The sequence below is a fragment of the Crinia signifera genome, chromosome 11, assembly GCF_055691185.1.
Source record: "Crinia signifera chromosome 11, ASM5569118v1, whole genome shotgun sequence".
Taxonomy (NCBI): Eukaryota; Metazoa; Chordata; class Amphibia; order Anura; family Myobatrachidae; genus Crinia; species Crinia signifera.
Window position 1 is genome coordinate 37,032,922 of NC_139227.1, and position 18,634 is coordinate 37,051,555.

Consider the following 18,634-nt stretch of genomic DNA (forward strand, 5'->3'; position numbering starts at 1 on the left):
ATTAGTACGGCTGCGTTATGCCTGTGTCGGGGACAGCGTGGACGGGTCTCTCATCTACGTTATTGCAGCACGTATCTACCAAGCCAACAGTTGGCATTACCCCTTGTAATTTGCCATAATGCTACTAATCTCATGTCTGATCAGCTAGGTGTAAAGGATGTAAAATAAATATTTTGGGGGGAGAAGTATCAATCCATGTAAAGAGTGGAGAAGAAGAATAGTTTCCCATAGCAACCAATCAGCTCCTTCCGATCATTTTATAAAATGTTCTTGAAAAAATGTTACCCTGAATCGGATTGTTGCCGTGGGCAACTACTCCACACTGTACACTGCTTGATACATCTTCAGTTTTGTTTGTGCCTAAACTATTCCTAGATGGTAAAATATTAGCATAGGGCTGAGGAACCTACTAATTTTGGAGTCCTATAAACACAAATATATGATTTATCTATTGAGGAAGCAATCCGAGAGACAACTACATAAACTACTTGTTCATTATCTGCCGTTGTAAGGCCTACTTATTATTTATTTATTTATTAACAGTTTCTTATATAGCGCATACATATTACGCAGCGCTTTACAGAGGATATTAGAACATTCACATCACTACAGTACTTTATCCAGAAGGTACCACCTACTATACCTGTCCGCTCCCGCTATAGGACTGCATTGCAGCAAAGATTCAGAGGAGGAACCACCATTATTTAAGTCGCAGCTGTAGTGTTAGCCACTTTTAAGACCAAACCTTTGGGCATCTTAGAGTGGGATCTATATACAACCTGGTTACTCATAGTATTCAATAGGCAACAAAAGGTGTTTAACACAAAGTGCTCAGTGTATAACCTTAAAGAATAAATTGATAATGAAACAATGTCACCATTTTTCACTTTAGAGACACTGGATCGGTTCAATAAACAGGATTGATGACCTGAAATGATAGCCACCTTTTTTCACAAGGTTCATAAAGCACAAAAATAGTGCAAATTATCCTTAGTTTAAAAAGAGATTTAATACATGTCCACACTTACAAACGTAGATGATAAAAACAGCATGATAACAAATCCCCACAATGGCAAACTGCTACAGTCAGGTAGAATGGGCAGGAGCAGTCACAGATCCACCAACCAGACCGGAATTTGGTTGGTGGAGCTTTCTACGGCACCAATTTATATATGTAAATGCACCTGCAAGATGAATAAACACCAGCAAGATTGCCGTGACTTAAAATAATTTATAAACATTCTAACAAAATGCTTAAGCAAATGTGGAACAGCCGTGATGGTCACGGCTGATTCCTATGTGCTTCAGACGAACAGAGCCGTGACAAGCATTTAAGTTTAAATTTATTCTTTAAGGTTATACACTGAGCACTTTGTGTTAAACACCTTTTGTTGCCTATTGATTGTCAATCTGGGTACTTTTTGGATGTTTTACCCTTTGGTGTTATTACACTAGCTCCAGCGGCGTAGCTACGTTTTGGGAACCCCCCCGCCGCCCATTCAAACCCCCCCAATCCCCCGCAGCCTTACCTTTCACGCTGGTCCCGGCGGCTCCGTTCTTCTGCTGAGGACCACCACAAAATGGCCGCCCCCCATACAGCAGACAGTTTCAGAGAACAGTGTGCTATATGGGGGCGGACATTTTGTGGTGGTCCTCAGTAGAAGAACGGAGCCGCCGGGACCAGCGAAATTGGTAAGCCTGCGGGGGATTGAGGGGAGGTGTAACTATAGCACCGCAGCCCCCGGCGCCCCCATATGCACAGCGCCCCCCGACTAGCTCCCCTTTTACTCAAAGTATTCAAGCAAGTTATTTTTTTGCAGTTATTTTTGGTAATTATTGGCTGGACTACAGTATGACTGGTTACCTGGATAGGTTACAGTATGGATTTGTGTCAGATCTGCACAGACATTCTAGGATTAATTTGTTGGGAGCCAATTAACCTACCAGTATATTTTTGGATTTTGAGAGGAAACCGGATAACCCAGAGGAAACCTACGCAAGTACGGGAGAATATAAAAACTCCGCACAGTTAGGGCCATGGTGGGAATGGAACCCATGACCTCAGCGCTGTGAGGCAGTAATGCTAACCATTACACCATCCGTACTGCCCCGTTATGTACTGAAGACCCAGAAATACAGAAGAGCTATAGGATGAGTAATGTAGCTGGACAAACATGCGGCTATTACAATGTACTCAGATGGTAACCCCAATGCCTCACCAACATGAAGAATGACTCACATTCACTGACGGCAGCTAACCTTATATTACAATAAACTAGTAGAAACTTTATCACCTCTTGGCTCTCACATGAAATGCTTCAGCTGCAGAACAGTCTGTGCCTATAAAGTAGATGTTTACCACTAAGTAGTCATTATTATAAGCTGCTCTGTTTGCAGGATGAAATGCCTGGAAGCCTGTTACCGCTGATCACCACTTGGCAGAGGCCATCCATGTCTCCGGTAGAGATGAACAATTTATTCAGAGATTATAGTGATTGGTGCATCATACTGCTCATTAGCATTCTCTGTAAAAATATTATTTAACACGGTTCTATTTAAAAATGAATCAAATTTCAACCACAAGTAACATTCCTCTCAATCACTGCACACATTAATGCAATTTATGAGTGCACAATTAGAAGGAGTGTGCGTGTTCTGAGTACACAGATACTGTGTCAGTGGGACTGTAATGAAGAAGCCCCCCAGGCATTGTGGAGATGTGATATAGCACATTGTGGCTTATATCAGGAAAGCAGCCATTGTTGCTATAAGCTTGATAGTATAACTTAGTAAACCGTACACATTCTCTGGTCCAAGCCATTGGAACCCATAGTGCCCTCCAATTCTATTGTCTTAGCTTGCATGCTGATAACGCTGGCGATGTATGAATGGCCACTTTGTCATTGGCTGCAGCAGTAAGGAAAAATCCATCACTCACGGTATGGAATCTGTTAAACGGAATCTTAATATCCATAAAATTCCAAAATCAAATGAAGGACATTGTTACAATATTTGCTTAGTTTTGTCTCCATTTATCGTGACAAAAAATAGTCAAGAAGAACAGATACACTAGCAGTATTTATGACCAAATCCATATATATATGTTGGTGGAGATTTGTCCCTACCTGGGAAGGCACCAGGGTGAGTTCAATTATTCTATGTGGAGTGCCGACCCGACGACAGATATATATATATATATATGCGTCCAGACGGCAGCACTCACCAACAATAATTTCTCACAGAGGCAGTTTCGTTGATCAACGTTTTGAAACTTTTAATAATGGTTCTTCATCAGGATATATATATATATATATATATATATATATATATATATATATATATATATATATATATATATATATATATATATATATATGAATTTTCCAGAGCCTGGGGAGTATGTAAGTGACCTACATTTTAATATAGGTTAAATAGTGGGTCAATTGTCGCTCTTCTGGTGAGATACGACATAGTATTTTTTAAATTGTGATGGATTCTTTTTGGAAAGGGAGTGGGAGGCATCAATGTATGGTTCCCGTAATGAGAAAAAAATATACACTGTTTTCTCTTTCTAGAAAAACGTATCCATCCAATCGAACCTCAATATAAAAGTTAAATTAGCCACGAATAAGGGTATTTGTGGGGGTGTATTGACTAACCAACCCTGTAATATTTTTTAATGCACAGACATGATCATGGGGAAAGGGTACATGGGTGGTATTTAGCATGGACTCATTTCTAATTTAGGTAAGTATTACAGATATTAGATCCTTACAATAACAATCGCACCTAGTGCGGGATGTAATGCGTTCAATGTGAAAACAACTCCTCATAAGAACAGCTTTTATCCACAAGCAGTCAATCAATTAAATTCCCCTCTGGTCTAGCTAAGACAGGCAGCTTTGGAAGTTTATCTTGGAATGTAAATCTCATAACTCATTATTACGATTGTGTTTTCCTATTGTTATGTGTCTTTATTGGCTGTGTTAAATGTGGGATAATATGGAAGTTGTGGCTAATGGAAAATAATTCCTTGTGCATCTCTGATACACTTGGCAATAAACTAAAATTCTGATACTGAGAGTCCGGCAGCTGTGCGGGATGTCGGTGGAACTCGCAGGCATAATATTAAAGGGGCAGTCATTTACCAGGCTTGGCTTTGCCGGATGAGAAACACATTACATTCACCCCCAAATGCTGCAATAAGTATACCCCACCTGTACCGTACTTAGAGATACATGTCCTGAGGGTGCAGTGTTGCCCTATGTCTCCGCTCCCCACCTGAAGTGTGCTTGGACATACATGTCCTGGGGCCGCAGTGCTACCCAGCATGTACAATATATGTACTAGGACATACATGTTTGGGGGAAGGGGGAGAGCAATGTTACCTTGTGTCTCCACACCTTGCCTGTACCATGCTTGAATGGGCCTGGTCTGCAATTTGCAGTTCATAGGGTCAATGTATTTGATAAACTGCACAAAATACAGGTGCAACTTAAGGGAATGTGCAGCGCGATGATGTTTCAATGATGTGTAGAGTCACAACTCGAGAGTGTACTTGGGTCCAATGCTACACCAGGCCCAACGTGTACTTGATAATCAGCGCAAAAGAAAAGTGTCCGTCATGGAATTTACGTTTCCAGAATTTCCCATTAAACAAAGCTTTGTATTTATCCGGCTACTTATGTGCGTCCACTTGCTGCTGGGGAGGCAGCATAGGAAATGCACACGGTCCCTAATTCTATGGTCAGTCCCAGCTTTGTACTTACATACCCTCAAACTGTACATTTTTGGCAGGTGCAGGACCGTTTTTATGGCCTGAAAGCCAACAAGGGCTTTGTACTGGGTTTCTGGATCTCCAACTGTCCATTGAAAGTAAAAGAAAGGGGACAAATTTGTACCGATGTCTGCCCTTCAGGCCCATACACACTTGAAGATTTTCATTTAAAAAAACTTTGCCAAAATCTTTGATAGCTATATCTTTCACCAAAGTAGTGCGTACACACTGAGCTATTTTCCCCAAAGAGCAAGAGATTTTCAGGAGGCGAAAGACTTTGCTGAAAATCTTTCATTATAAATGGGCTGGGTTTGAATTCCAAGGGTTCCATATATACACAGTACATTGGTGGCAGTGGGCATATAAATATATAAACATTGGTGGGCAGTGTTGATGCTAATTTATGATTTATGCATTGCTGGCACAGACCAGCAATGTATACGTTACTGCCAACACTGCCCATCAATGTTTATATATTTATGCCCACTGCCACAAATGTATATTTATTTAAATGCAACCCCCTCCCCCCCCCCCCCCCCCCCACATGTGCCCCTGGAGTGACTCGGCGGCCGTCACCACATCCCCCTCCAGCCCCTTCCCTCCCTCGGTGAGATGTGGCCGCATAGTTCCCCTGTGGAGCAAAGCGGGTAAGCGCCAAAGCGCCCTCCCTCCCCGCCTGGGGCGCCCCGTGCCCTACACTATCCATAGCCGTCCCCAGCAGATAGCGACACACACAGCTGCCCACCAATGTTTATATTTTATATGCCCACTGCCACCAATGTATTCATTTAAATGCACCAACAATATATTATAATATATTATAATATAAATTAATATATATTATATATATATATTATATAACATATATATATATATATAATATATATATAATATATATATATATATAATATATATATATATATAATATATTATATATATATATATATATATATTATATATATATATTGGTGCATTTAATGAATACATTGGTGGCAGTGGGCAGAATAATATAACTATTGGTGCCCAGCAGGTGTTAGCAGGGAGCAGTGCTGTCTGCTCCGTGTGTTTAGGCTGGGGGCGGGGCTAGCCTGGCCGGGGAGCAGGTCTCTGCAGCAGCAGCAGCAGCAGCATCCAGCCGGCCAGCCAGACGGAGCACAGGGGTGAGTATGACGGGCGAGGGGGCGAGGGGGCGGTCCGCCGGGCTGAAAGTGGTTAATCTTTCAGCCCGGCAGGCGTACACACATGGCGATGATGGATGAAAAACCATCCATCATCGCCACATCTGCTGGTAAAACCAGCAGATGAACCACTTTCCTAGCGATGATGCGGGAGCGCGCATCATCGCTAGTCGGCAATCTCCGGGGCATACACACTGGGCAATTTTCGGCCGAAAATCGCTCAAAACAGCTGTTTTGACCGATTTTCAGCTGAAAATCGTCAAGTGTGTATGGGCCATATGTACTTTCAGAAGAAAAATCCCCATTATTTAATCCTGAAAAAAGCACAGCACAAAACAAATCCTTTTATTCTGCCTAATGTATGCCATTCTGATGATCTTTTATTCTTTACACTTTTACTTAAATAGAGGATATTGCACCCTGGAATTGTCCATAGAACCATTTTGTGTCATGTCAGGCTGAGGACTGTAGTGTAAGAGATCTGCCAAGAAGTCGGACGGGCTTATAGCACAAAAGTATCCTCGGAAATGATCTGGAAATGTTGGCTGGGGCACAACGTCTTCTGGCATAAAGCAAACTATACATTCTTTTCAGAATACATATATTTCCTCTTATTTAATATGGGAAATTGTGAATGTTGGAATCATGGGAAACTCCAGCTATGGAGCCATATGAATGTATAATTGGGTGGCTTATTGATCAAAATATGAAGATGACATGAATTCTAGAGAAAAAAAATCCATTCCCGGAGCAGTTTCTTAAAATATTCTCATGCGCGATAGTTTGAATTTGTAATTTATATCTCATAAAAAAAAAAAATTGCCCCGATTGTAGAAAATAGATGAAAAACCCTAAAAACGTAAATTAAAATCCAATGCTATTGCTGGCAGTAACAATTTCCTGTATGGAGTGAAAGCAAAAAAATCTAAATTTGCCCCATAATAAATCTGCCACAAGATCTAAGAAGCAGCCAAGCTGGAGGAAGGCAGCGAATTGATTAGGGCCTGTCCCAGCCACTAGAGTATGTACAAAGGACACTACAGGTTAAAGAGAACTCATATTTCTACGCTGTGAAGACAGAACTTTAAAAATGACAAACTGCCATGTGAGACACAATACAACAGAAAATCGTATAATTGGGGTCAATCTCCCCTCGCATGTGCTGGATTGTCTGTGTCTCCGCTGGATTAGGAAGTGAGGCTGAAAGTTGAAATCTATTTACTCTCCAGAGTTTGCCTTTGAAGATGTTGAGCTTTACGTCATTTTACGAGCAGTTTATTTCATGTTCAAGAGCCAAAAAATCTGTGTGATCTGGTTGAGCAGCTTCTTGTCTCTAATCGCCATCTATTTTTAGCAGCGATAAGCCTCACCGGAGGTGAGAAGTCCTGCTGGGGGACATTACATTTCTCTTGCTCCACTTTAAAACTTGTTTTTCTTTTTGTCCTAGACATTATCCCTGGATCGCTGGCTCCTCCTGCCTACTTGGATGACCCATTATCAGGTAAGGCATATATATATATATCATTTTTTCAGCCTTAGCAACTGCAAAATGCCTATATTTTTCAATGTCTCAATATTTAAATTGGAGTGATAACGGTCCTTTGGGTAACCTCTATAGGGGGGGGGGGGGATTCAAGTGCTTTTTGGGGCAGCGGGCACTAGATGGCGCCTGACGGAGCAATTAAGTGTTGTTCTGTTCTGGGGTGAACATCTGTTGACACTGACATTACTGTTATGTAATCATCAGGATTTATATATATATATATATATATATATATATATACAGATGGAGCGCCAGCGCTCCATCTGACTGGGACGCACGCACGTCCCAGTTTCCTGGCAGCGGGGGACGCGAACCCTGCCCATCTCCACTTCAGGGACATAGGCAGGGTTAGGGGGGAGCGGGGAGGTGGGACCGGGTGGCGGGGACCGGCGGTAAAGCGGTGGGTCCCTCCATAGTAAGGGGACGCACACGGCTGCCGAATCTACCGCCAGCCCCTGCAAGAATGAAGGCTGCTCCATCTGTATATAAAGTCATGTATATCACAAACATGCATTTGTAGACCGTGACTGCACTATACAGGGATTGCTAGTTATAGATAAAGCTTGAACTATTTTCTGTGTACAGACATTGTTTCTATTGCAAACTGTACATAAAAGGGTTAAAACACAATCACTTTAAATCCTCAGAAATGTTGTATAAACTTTGCCAGGATAAACACAGACCTACAGTGTGAACCTTAAATATATTCGTATGATGGGAAGAGTGCCTGCCACCTACGTTCCTCGTGCCACTCATCAGACAGGTTTCTGGACAATAGGACTCTGCTGTTCCTTCCAATTGCAACAAAGCTCATTTTAGCTCAAACACAAGCGTCCAATTCAGGCAAGTTCTCTTCAATTGGAACTGCAGCTCCCTCACATGGGTGGTCTGAGAACTGGCAAGACCCTCGCCAGCTAATTCTTGGAAACTTATATCACTGAAATTCCCCTCCTCCTCTGGTATTGTCTCTGGACCCAGATTCCGTGGCGTGGCAAACGCTGCACATGGATGTTTTCCCTGTTCCGTGGGACATGGCAGAATTCAGCCCTTGTGTCTGGGAACCAGACCTGATGCTACATAATAATAATAATAATAATACAGCTTTTCTCAGATGTGAGACGTCAGAACGAGCCTTTGATGTTGGGAATCGGTTGGCCCAATGGTGCCGATAGATCATTTCCATATTATTTATTCTCCTACTGGAGTTTCCAGAAATATCCATTAAACTTTTAAACTAGTTGCGTAAAAGTACAAAATGCATAGAAATGTTACCGCAGTTCTGTCTGGGCAGCACATGTGTAAGGGATTATTAAATGGAATGTTGCTAGGTATTTACCCAGTAGACAACTGCAATAATAGCCTCCAGTTTTCTAGGAAGGCTTTATGCTAGAACATGGCTGCAGGCATCTTCATCCAATCAGCCACATAAGCATAAGTGAGGTTGACATTCCCCTTCACCAGGGCCGGCGCAACCCACTCAGCAGAGCCTGCAATGTAAGGAGGCGCCAGGCTGGAGAGGCACTATCCCTGCTCTGCGGCTCTGCTGGTGGGTCTTCACCCCAATGGAGTTACATCGTTTTGGGTCCAGGGCTCTCTGCAGGAGCTTCCACCCCAAACATGGTAGTCAGAGATATGTGTGGAGCTCCAATGCAACGTAAACCCAATCTTTGAAGCTCCAGACACAGTTCTTACACCGATGTTGCTTCCATACTCGGCAGTGGGTGCTGCAACCGAGGACAGGCAATTCTTACATGTATCAGCAATGGACAATCCAACTCTGTGAGCTGGTTTATGGCTGAGCTGCTGCTAATCCCAGACAATTCCATGTCAGAACAGTACGTACAGCTAAGACATTGGATGAACCGACTAGATGGAAAGCCGTCAGTGTGAAAGTCTTCTGTACAAAAGGAAGTCTTGGCTAAGGAGATGTCATGGCTGTAAGCTAGGTTTCATGCACACCGGTGCTCCAGTCCTCCAGATTGGGCAAACACACTAATTAGAGAGCAGATAATGTTGATAGAGATACTAAGAGCTACAGATACAACTTGCCAGTGTCCCTCGGCTAAATACCCAATCTAGAACTGTATGTTTTTAACAGAAGGTCTTGTCGTATATCATTATAGCCTTGTGGTATGTCTAGTTAAGTCCAATGGTCACTATAATAAAACAATGCTTGGGGGATTGGTCATTAGATGTAACTCTGCACAGTATAATAATCTCTCTGTGCACAATGTGGAATTCTGTATGTGATGCTTGTACCTGGATGGATTGTACTGAATACTGGCCAAATGTTATGGTGGTGTATTTTATTTTAGCTGATTGAAAATGGTGGCAAATGCAGGATGTTTAAAGGGACGTTTCCAAATGCCACCCACAATCTCCCATTCTGCGGAAAATTGGAGCAAGTGCAGGGGTCTGGGGAACTGATAGAACCTAGTCACGACCCTGGACATTAATATACACATTGGAGTTTTTATACGCTGGTTAATGTATGCAATATAGTATTAATATCTAACACTATACATGACCTATGGTATAGGCTGTATCAAACATATTTAAATAAAACAAATAAGTGGTCAAGAAAAGTTTAAACAAACAATAATAAATAAATACATGTTCAAAATAGAACCACTCCTGCACTTTCTAAGCACACATTCTCCCTCCTTCCTGCAAGACTCCTGTTCCTTCTTCCTGACAGCTACTCTTTGGTCTAGTGCACTGAATGAGGACTCAGATCTATACACAGCCCACCTACACACACACACACACACACACACACACACACACACACACATTTGGTAGAAGAAGCTTCTATCAAAGGGCATGTGCAGCAGCTCCGATCAACACTACATGTTGTGGTGGCAGCTCTAGTATTCGGGTGTGGTATGACGGTCCAACAGACAGGATTCTGACAGTCAGTATACTGACATTGGAATCTCAACCGCCCCAGTACTCTGCCTGTACGGGGGGGGGGGGAGAACAAAGAAGCCTCACTGCACTCGTCGGATCACTGCACTCGCCACAGGTTCTATTCTCTCTCTATGAGGTCATGGACCCCCACAGTGGAGAAAAACCCCTGCTGGGATCGTGACTGTCGGGCATTTAGACAGTAGGGATTCCAATGTCAGGATACTGACCGTCGGGATGTAATCGAGCACTCCTAGTATTCAAATTATATACCATTGCTGTTGTTGTCATAGTTTGAGCCACTTGACAAGATGAGGGGTTTTCAAATTGGTCGGAAGCCCCCCTCCAAGAGTTTGCCTATGGAAATAGTATTTTAAAAAGGTTCACTAACTACAGTATGTGAGAGCAGGCCCAACGCTCATATATATGCCCACAACTTAGTAACCAAAGTGCCCATTGAGTGGATACTTGAGTAATGTACCAGGATGTGAGATTCGCTGGAAAAACTGATACAGTTACTATTGCTCCACTCTATACCCAGCCAGCCTCAGCGTTGAGTAGTGGAAAGCATTGCAGGAGTTACAGGGTTAGAAGTCTAAAGTGCAGCTGCCAGGGATACAGTGTTTTTTCCTTGTTTCTTCCGCTCCTGCCTGACACCCATGTGCTGCCATTAAATTGTTTTAGCTGGAAATAAACTGTACAAGTGTCAGAATATCCAGAAGCTGCGGTATGTCGTACAATGTTCCCTCGCAGAGCACGCCGCACACACTCGCTTTGTGTATCACTGCTTTGGCTACAGTCAGTGATGCATCGTCCGATGAGTCAAACATTTCACTCCACAGAGAACGTTCCCAGTGTCAGTCTAATGGTCTGGAACTGTAAGAGCGAGGCCGTGGAAAAATGGAATGTTTCACAGGGAGAGTCAAGGGAATACCAGTAGGCGCCTTGTGCACACAATTAGGACAATTTATTAAATGAGCAATTAATAACAAAATCAATTAATAAAATTAATTAAACACAAATAACATACACATCGATATCAATAAAAATAATAATAAAAAAAGGGCTTAAAAACATGTGCAAATAGCAAATTGCTTATTTGGTAGGTGTATAATTACCAAGTCCTGGTAGGTCTTTATCATATGCGCATATGATACAGGTACTAATGTCCCGAATTTGGAGAATAAAATACCAGCGCTCTGTGGAGATTTTTTTGTATTGTAATCCACAGTGAGAATTTTCTTTTGTTGTAAAAGGCAACCAATATTTTGAAGAGCCAGTATAGTCGACACTTACGTGTCGGCGGAGACAAAAAACCACAGTTCTTTCTTGCAGGCAATAATTTGTAGCAGGTCCCGAGTTGGGAGAACGAGTACACCGATGTGCCCCACGCCTGATGGTGTCAGATGGCAAGGCAGCCGCGCCGGCCAGACAGCCAAGCGCAAGCCGCTGGACACAGACGGAGGCTGCTTGGACTGGTGATCCCGTGCGCTCTGCTATGAGCGTAACTGCTGTGTGCCGTAGGATGGTAAGCAGGCTGTACGTTGTCTCCGGTAACACACCGCTGCTGCGCTGCTGGAAACGGAGCGGGGACCGAGGTAAGCTGAGAATTTTGGAGCTCGATAAATGCGAGATTCCTCCAGGTCCACTCGCTCAAATGGCGGCAGCAGGGGCTCCTATTCAATTTGAATAGGAGCCCCTGCTGCCGCCATTTGAGCGAGTGGACCTGGAGGAATCTCGCATTTATCGAGCTCCAAAATTCTCAGCTTACCTCGGTCCCCGCTCCGTTTCCAGCAGCGCAGCAGCGGTGTGTTACCGGAGACAACGTACAGCCTGCTTACCATCCTACGGCACACAGCAGTTACGCTCATAGCAGAGCGCACGGGATCACCAGTCCAAGCAGCCTCCGTCTGTGTCCAGCGGCTTGCGCTTGGCTGTCTGGCCGGCGCGGCTGCCTTGCCATCTGACACCATCAGGCGTGGGGCACATCGGTGTACTCGTTCTCCCAACTCGGGACCTGCTACAAATTATTGCCTGCAAGAAAGAACTGTGGTTTTTTGTCTCCGCCGACACGTAAGTGTCGACTATACTGGCTCTTCAAAATATTGGTTGCCTTTTACAACAAAAGAAAATTCTCACTGTGGATTACAATACAAAAAAATCTCCACAGAGCGCTGGTATTTTATTCTCCAAATTCGGGACATTAGTACCTGTATCATATGCGCATATGATAAAGACCTACCGGGACTTGGTAATTATACACCTACCAAATAAGCAATTTGCTATTTGCACATGTTTTTAACCCCTTTTTTTATTATTATTTTTATTGATATCGATGTGTATGTTATTTGTGTTTAATTAATTTTATTAATTGATTTTGTTATTAATTGCTCATTTAATAAATTGTCCTAATTGTGTGCACAAGGCGCCTACTGGTATTCCCTTTTCTCTGTACACTTTTTTGGGGGCGGCATCCCCCTCCCAGAGGGCAGCCATCTGCACACAGTACTCAAACTTTGGCCCATAGCGCTCAAAATATATTGTATTTCACAGGGAGAGTCATTGCATTAGCCCAATTTATGTCAGATGGGTACTTAACAAATTGAGGAGGAATCAGGATTATAATTGAAGCCTACACAATTGTTGCAATGCTAAAAATCACCTCTCACACACAATATAGCTCAGATATAATTTTAAAATGTCATAGAATTCCTGTGGAACCGAGGTCACCTTTGTCAGCTGTACGTTTTGCCTAAAGTTACTCAGATCTTGAAACACAAATCCTTTTTGGAAACTGGGTGCAGGAGGCTACAATATCAGCTTTGTAAATCGAAAGACGTAACAAAATTCTAAAGCACGATTTTCTCTGCAAAGTCTATTTTGAAGTCAATCAGTTGTCAGATAGATTTAATATAAAAAGAACAAACGTTTGACTGCAGAAGCTGGAAAATAAATCCGATAATATGTAATTCTCTGTCCTAAATCATCATATAATTACCAAATCAAACTGACTACATAAAGTGGGCTTAATGGAGCTGCACCCATCGTCGCAAAGTATTTATTATTTATCACTGATTTTTGTTACTTTTCACAAGCGCAGGACCCTGCACAAACGGGTCCTGCAACAAATGACACTGGACCTGATTCAGAGTTGATTCAATGATTGAATAACTGCGTATGCAAACGGTTCGTGAGACAAAATAGCGACAAAGAGCGGAAATCTCTAATCACAACCCCCCTTGCAATTTGAATGACAGGAAGCAGACGTTTAGGGGTGGTAACTGGCCATTTTCAGGGAGTGTCAGAAAAACGCATACATGCACAAGCGATTTAAAGGAGAATGTGCGATGTCAGCAACGGTCTCATCAGCCTGTCTCTGTCGCAGTGTTACAATTTCACAGACTGGGGAAATGATTCGATGTTGAGTGAAATGTGTATGGATGTTCGACAGGATATCGGATTGTAAAATGTTTGCAATATCTCTTGAAGATTTGCACAACCCCCCTACCAGTGCAAGACCCCTCCTAAAGAGTAATTGGGCACCAGCAGACATTTAAAGGGGTTCTATAAATATGTCTAAAAACATTTAAACATTTTTCTGTAACCCAAAATGCTGGAAAGACTTTCATTTGATGAACACGCTTGCTATAATTTTCCAACCATTCACAAAAAGTACAAAAATCATCAATTCGACACCTTTTAAAAACCACTTTTACTTTCCGTATGGCCACTGACTGCCTGTGGTGTGGATCACTATGGTGACAAGCATAAGGTCAAAAAAGTCAATAGGTCTACCACCATTGGTCGTCAGGCAGAAATGTTGACACATGGAAAACGGTGATATGCATTAGGTCGGCATGGGCAAATGGTCAACATGGAAAAGTTTGACCTGGAAAAAGGTTGAATTGGGTTTTTTCTTGTGTCCATGTCAACATAGACACTGCACTAGTGCACCTCGTCCCCTCGCATGTCTCGCTGTGCTTTCCATGCATCGGGCACCATATTATATTCTCCCTCTATGCCCACCGGGATGGTAACTTATGAAGTCAGTTTAAAAAATAATCACGAAAAACTAATGTCAACCTTTTTCCTTGTCCACCTTTTGACCGACTTCTGAGGTGCCTCTTTTTTGGGGCCCAGGATGGTATCCCCACCGTTCATACATTTGCTTGCAGATAGGAGTGCTGATAATTATGGGAACACCCCGGTCATTTAGCGCACAACCCCACATTATTCCATGGGGAGTAGTGTTATCTGCAGGACAAAACGTGCGCAGAGGGGGCTAAACCCAACCTCAGAGGATCATACATCTGCCCCCGAGCTCCTACGGCCACTTTAAGGTAACAAGCTTTGACCATTGTGTATTTTGACTGTTTATGACAGGCATGTCCAAACTGTGGCCTTCCAGCTTTTGTGAAACTACACATCCCAGCATGCCTTGCCATCGTTTTAGCATTCCCTTATAGCAAAACTGTGGCATGGCTTGATGGGGCTTGTAGTTTCACAACAGCTGGATGGCCATCGTTTGGACATGCCTGGTCTATGGTCTATAAGGGAAGGTATAGAGACTTCTGCAAAGATTATATATTTAGCTGTAACTTCTATCAGTATATTATATATTTTTCTAGTGCAACAATGCAAAACGTACATAAATCCATTGGCACCATCTCATATTGTGCTGAAAGTTTCTTGAACTTTCCTATGATGGTTTATATAGCCAATAAACACGTTAATGCACACTTTATCATATACTGTAGCTGGTATTGAGAACATGTTATCTATTTTTTTCCTTTACATAATTTATTTTTTCTTTCCCCCTGGTGTTATAAAGACAGTAAACAATCCTGAAGATCAAGAGATTAAAGATCTTTACTGAATGCTTGGACATGTCAGAATGGTTCTTGGAATTTCTAGGGGACAGGAACAAAATAAAACCACTTGTGTTCAGCACAGAAAGATTTAAATGCCCCTTCCAGCTATACACATAAAACGTTCCTTGTAGGTATGCTGTATAAATCAGCTTCTCACTTCTATAGGAGATGATGGAACAGGTTTTTTTCCCCCACATCCGGTTGAAAACCCGATTCTTCAGCATATGTTGGAGGCTATGGTCCCTCTTTTTGGGGCAGATGTACGGATATAACTTTATTATCTCTCTTTACTTTTGCACTCTTTGAAGCTTAGTACATCTGTCCCTTGGTATTTAGAGTTCATCTCTTGCACCCCACCCCGTGCCTCATTCTGGACTGTTCATGTTGAGGGTCTACACTATCGTTCTGTGTTTCACAGGTATCTGTTTAGCTATAATGGTAGCAAATGCTTCAAAAGCTAGTCTGCTGCCTTGTGATTTCCTCTGTGTTTGTGCATGTGTGAGAGAGGAAGAGATATTTCCCAAACGGTGTTACTTTCCTCAGCACACTACACCCCACGACACTGACTGGCACCCCATTGCCCCCTTCTCCCATTACACACTGGCCCTTATTCTGGTTCACTCGCAAAGTCAAATTCCTTCTCAAATGGACAAAACCATGTGCACTGCTGGGGGGGGGGGGGAGGGCAGATGTAACATGTGCAGAGAGAATTAGATTTGGGTGAGTTATTTTCTCTCTGTGCAGGGAAAATACGGACTGCTTTATTTTTACACTATAGATCTCACTTTGTAGTAAAACCCCACCCAAATCTAATTCTCTCTGCACATGTAACATCTGCCCCACCTGCAGTGCACATGGTTTTGTCCATTTGAGAAGGAATTTGCCTTTGCGAGTGAACCAGAATAAGGACCACTGTGCGGCTGCCCTGAATAAGGCAATAAGGCCTGTAAGCCTTATATTGAACACTGTACCTCATATTCCACCATATATTCCAGCCTGTGGCACCCATATAGCACAATGCCCCTGCCTGTGGCCCCTCTACTGCATACTCCCAACCTGTGGGGCAAAAATAACATGCAACCAATGGAAGTGATCCTGGTTCTCCTGCATAATGACCCCAGGGTTTCCGACTTTCTTATTCTCCTCTCCGGGAGAAGCCCGGAGAGGAGAGTTTCAGTAGCCGCTCAGGGGGCGGGGCTTAAGAGTGACATCACTAAGCCCCGCCCCCATGCTGGTAAACCAGCGAATTCAGGGATCTCCGTGGAGGGGGCAGGGCTAAAATAATGCGATTGTGTCATTTTAGCTCCGCCCCCTCCTCTGAGACCCGAGGATTGCGGCATTTTAATGCCGCGATCCGGGGGTCAGCGGGGGTCCCCCCTGAATCCGGTAGGGTTGCCCACCCTTCCGGGGGGCCGGGAGGGGGACCCGATTTTCGGGAGACTCACGGAAATTCCGGGAGGGTCGGCAACCCTGCCCTATATGGCACAATGTTCTTACAGTATCTGTGAAATCCATGCAGCCTGACACTCTTAACTGTGGGCCTTAGCCTACTAGCCATGCCTGGGTCCCCACATAGCCATGCTTTTGGCACTGGCCCATGTGATATCATAAGTGTATCACAGTGTGTCCATGAGCACTACTCACCAGGAATCACCTGAAGGGATAGATTGCAAATCCAGTGCTAACATGCATGAACCATTTGCCAGGTTGTATTTTTCATTGCCGTGATCTGGCAGCTGGGTTTTGCCAACATAAAGGGCAAAACGGAACGAAGGTCATTGCTGCCAGTCACTGGCAAGTATCTAACATCTGGCATTACATTGATCCATGAAATGACGCCACCACAGATTTACAGCTTACACAAAGCAAACAGTAACTGCATCAGCCCCACAGCAATAATAATAATAATAATTGTCTGGCCGCACTGTGTCGGATGAGTTACCAGTAACCCAATGCCAGCGTGAAGGGGTTAATCTGAGATCTGTACTTTCCTGGTAGCTAGTAGTCTCCACAGTGGGTGATTTTACTATTTGCTTTGGCCAGCACTGAACCCCTGTCTGTATTTCTTTTTCCTGCCGAATGAAAGCGTCTTGTGGTTTGACGGAATACTTTCATCTCTGCTCTTTTCAGGGTTGGGGGCTCACAAATCACAATTTCCTGCCGTGATTTTGTCTTTTTGTTATTACTGTCTATATTTCAGCCCTTTGATAGCAACATTAAACTGTAGGCAAGCAGCTGTGGAGAAGAAACCAACGATCGTATACGCATGAAACAAGATGCAAAAGTGGCCTCCACAAATAGTAAAATCATGATGTCACAAATGCTGGTTTTTAGCTTCCAACTAGCTATATATATTATTATATATCATATATATTATTACTTTACAGAGAATAGTTGAACATTCACATCACTCCCCAGTGGAGCTTACAATCTATATTGCCTACCACATGTACACGCAGACACAAACATTCTAGGGTTAATTTGTCGGGAGCCAATTAACCTACCTGTATATTTTTGGATTGTGGGAGAAAACCAAAGAACCCGGAGGAAACCCACAGAAGCACATATATGGGAAACTGCGCACGCACAGCACCCGTGGGGCACATGTGCCTGTGATCACATAGCAAATTGCGATCGCCCATGACTGACAGGCAGAACCGCTTGCGGGGAGAAGCGGTCAGTGTTTTTGCATACGAGAGCGTGTCACGTCACTTTTTTGGGGAGAGGCCAGGCTTATTCCTTGACATGGACAGTAACCCCAAACCCACCATTGCCGAACGGGGATCTATTGTGGGCAAATTAACCATGTTAAAAATCCCAGATTTCGGTTTGGATCATGATATTATAGCATGTTTTATATACCCGCCCCCACGATCTGGCCACAGGGGATCGGGCCATTGACACAATACATAGTAGGTGTATGGATGCCATTACTCTCTGTCATATGATCACCTTCACACTCCTCTGCCACATTAACCTCTACGCACCCTATTTCTCCACGCCTCTCAATACACAGTTACAGGTGGGTTGCTGCAGCCCTTCTAGGTGCGCTTAGACATGAGCGTGTGTATTAACAGTGGGAGTCTTTCTACGCATTGCTATACGAATATCACACATAAGCAGACTGTGCATAATGTGAATATGACGGAGCAGATTCTGCTGCATTCTATGTGCAATTGCACCTCTGCGCACACAAAATGTTTTCCTGGAGAACACTGTAACGCAGCATTACCTATGCAGATACAGTCTGCAGGTGCATACAAAACGCAGGCATGCCCCATATCATTCTAAACAGCAGAGTTTATTTGTGCGTCTTATTCGCATTACAGTGCAAATAAGCCCCCAGATGTTAGCGGAG

General features: G+C 43.3%; 1 protein-coding gene and 1 long non-coding RNA gene across 3 annotated transcripts in view; one reads left to right on the forward strand and one right to left on the reverse strand.

Annotated features, from left to right (window-relative positions):
• Window positions 1-18,634, reverse strand: part of LOC146045911 (uncharacterized) — a 318,120-nt gene that overhangs the window by 157,478 nt on the left and 142,008 nt on the right. The gene's annotated exons all lie outside the window — the stretch shown is intronic.
• ZNF469 (zinc finger protein 469) overlaps window positions 1-18,634 on the forward strand; it is a 346,850-nt gene that overhangs the window by 73,927 nt on the left and 254,289 nt on the right. Inside the window, exon 2 of the mRNA XM_083165032.1 lies at window positions 7,403-7,456. The gene's annotated coding sequence lies outside the window, so the exon portion shown is untranslated. The remainder of the gene's footprint in view (window positions 1-7,402; window positions 7,457-18,634) is intronic.